The following is a 3070-nucleotide window of genomic DNA, read 5'->3' on the forward strand; positions in this document are numbered from 1 at the left end:
GTTCTAGGAATGCCATCATTAGAATCAGTCCTTGCAAGGACACTCTAATACGAAGAACGAATTCTCAGTTTTTGAGTACGATGTAGAAAATTAAATAATTTGCGTCATAAACCAACAATTTACATATATCATATTCCGTGTTCGTCTATACCAGTATTTTGCCGGTCGAAACGTCTACGAAACCGGTTTGGACATTTATGTCAACTACCGTATACCGCACGTTTGCTACTGCAGTTCGTGCACTGAAAATTTTCTTACCATCTCCGTTCTAGGATCCTAGATGGTACTGTATCGTGTGTAATGTTGCTTATAAACTTAGACATTTCTCAAAAAATGTAATCTTCTTTTGCAGTCCAGCTAAGAGTTTTAGGGCATTGCAGTTGAGGTCAAAAACCTTTTTACTTTGTAATACCAAGCAATGGAAGTACAGCGCAGGATATATTTCCATATTACGTACGGAATACAAAGATGTGAAGAGATATGAAAAATACCTGCAATTATAACTTTTCAACTCTATTTAGAGTGTAAATTGGGTGCTTTTCTTGGTTAAAATATTTTTCGGTCATTACTGACAAGAAGCGCCTGGAATGTCTCATAAAACGGAAAATTTTTTTTGTGGTCAATGGCCTCACGATGAGAAAACACAGGCATTAACAAAACTTAGAAACCTACCCAGTCCTATATTGATGAACAATATTCAGGAATCGGTCGAACAAGCGCCTTGGGGCACTCCCTTTGTGGATGAGTTACATTTCCTTAAAATTCTTCATATGAGTTTCAGTCTGGCATCTGCTTTTATTACAATTTGTTTCATGTGGTCTTCATCTTAAGATCGATCTGGACAGTTACTTCTAGGTATTTTACGGTAGTTACTGTTTCCAGCAGTTTGTCATTAGTAATGTAGTTGTGCATCCGTGTTCTATATGTTACATTTGTTTACGTTCACAGTTAGTTGCCAGAGCCTCCACCATTATTCAATCCTCTACAGGTTATTCTACTAATGTATGCTGTCTTCTGCTGTTGCTGCTTCCCTACAGACAAACACATTCTCTGTGAACAGTCTAAAAGAGGTTCTGCCACTTTCTACTAGATCACTTGCATACACTGTTAACTGTAACAGTCCTACCGAACATCGTCTGAATACTACGGAAATCAGCTTCACATCTGACGAGTGACTTGTTGTGCTCTACCTGAAAAGTAACGTTTAATCCAGTCACAAATCTTGGTTGATACTAGGTAAGCTCCTATTTTCTATCACTAAACGGCACTACGAGACAGTGTTAAATGCCTTCCTGAGGTCAACAAACACAGCATCTACCTGTGCGCCACTGTCTACAGCGCTATTGTACACATGGAGCATTTTGGAACCGTAGTACGGAGGGCTAACTGTCAAAATCGGCTTATTGGAGGAATTTTAGGAAAGTGTGGATCATCTCTAAAGGAGACCACAAATAGGATACTAGTGCGACCCATTCTGAAGTACTGTTCACTAGGTCGGATTAAAGGAATATGTCGAAGCAATTCAGAATCTGGCTGCTAGATTTTTTACTGGTAGGTTCGGACAATTCGGAAGTATTACGTAGATTCTTCTGGGACTCATATTAGAACCAATGGATCGAAGACGACGTAATATACGAGGGGAACGATTAAGAAAATTTAGACAACCGATAAATGACGCTGACTATAGAACAATTCTACAGCCGCCAACATACATTTCGCGTAAGGTCCATGAAGATAAGATTAGAGAGGTTATGACCCGTACGGATGCATACAGACAGTCGTTTTCCCTCGCTCAAGTTGCGAGTGGAACAGAAATACAAGTGACTTGTAGTAGTAAATGGTACCCTCCACCACCCACCATGTGCTGGCTTGCGGAGTATGTATGTAGATGTAGATGGAGGAACAGAGCGAGCTGAGTTTCACAAGATCTATGTGAGATTCATGTTGACGTTTATATTGGAGGTTTTTGTTCTCCGCCGGCCGGTGTGGCCGTGCGGTTCTAAGCGCGTCAGTTTGGAACCGCGTGACCGCTACGGTCGCAGGCGAATCCTGCCTCGGGCATGGATGTGTGTGATGTCCTTAGGTTAGTTAGGTTTAAGTAGTTCTAAGTTCTAGGGGACTGATGAACTCAGTAGTTAAGTCCCATAGTGCTCAGAACCATTTGAACCATTTTGTTCTCCAAATACATCATAAATCTTGAGCGTAATACATGTTTCATAATGCCACAAGAGATTGACGTTAACGATATGGGCCTGAAATTAAGTGCCTCCGTCCTACGACCTTTCTTGAAAACGTGAATGACCTGTGCTTTTTTCCAGTCGCTAGGTGCTCTGTTTGTCCCAGCGACCTACAATAAACTGCTGCTAGATGAGGAGCAAGTCGTTCGCATAATATACGTAGAATATTCTAGGTATCTCGTCTGGTCCTGAGGCCTTTCCACTACTGATTGTAGTTGCTTTATTCCGCGATAGGTTATCTGAGTAACTGCCATTTTGATTTTCGCTGAAATGATGGACCGTGTTACGGTCTTCCGCGGTGCACAATTTCGGAAGACCGATTTCAGTATTTCTATTTTCTCTCTGTTACCTTCCGTTTCGGTGCCTGTGTTTTCACTGAGTGAATAAACAGAAAATTTCGAAACGCTCACTGGTTTTACGTAAGACTGAAACCTCTTGGGGTTTTAACTCAGACAAACTTTTACCTCCAGAGCCATTAAGTGCTTTTCTTATTGCTCTCCTGTAGCTCATTTTCGCCTCGTTCAGCTTTTATTGGTCAGATAAGTTTTGATTTTTCTTGAATCTGTGATGACGCTCTCTTTCATAACATTTCCTTGACATTGTACAGAGCAATGTGTACTTTTCATTTGCAGTAGGCTTTCACCAAAACTTAACAATAATAATACAAAAAAGAGTGATAAATACAGATTAAAAAGTTTCCTTGTGGCGCACTTATAATCATAAATGCTTTGTAGTAGGCGACAACCTGTCTCTGCTATGTGTTCGTTCAATAATTCACTTTTTAGCGTGTATTAATTCTTTATGTCTTTCGTGTAAACAATGGCACCCCATAC

The sequence above is a fragment of the Schistocerca piceifrons genome, chromosome 4, assembly GCF_021461385.2.
Source record: "Schistocerca piceifrons isolate TAMUIC-IGC-003096 chromosome 4, iqSchPice1.1, whole genome shotgun sequence".
Classification (NCBI taxonomy): domain Eukaryota; kingdom Metazoa; phylum Arthropoda; class Insecta; order Orthoptera; family Acrididae; genus Schistocerca; species Schistocerca piceifrons.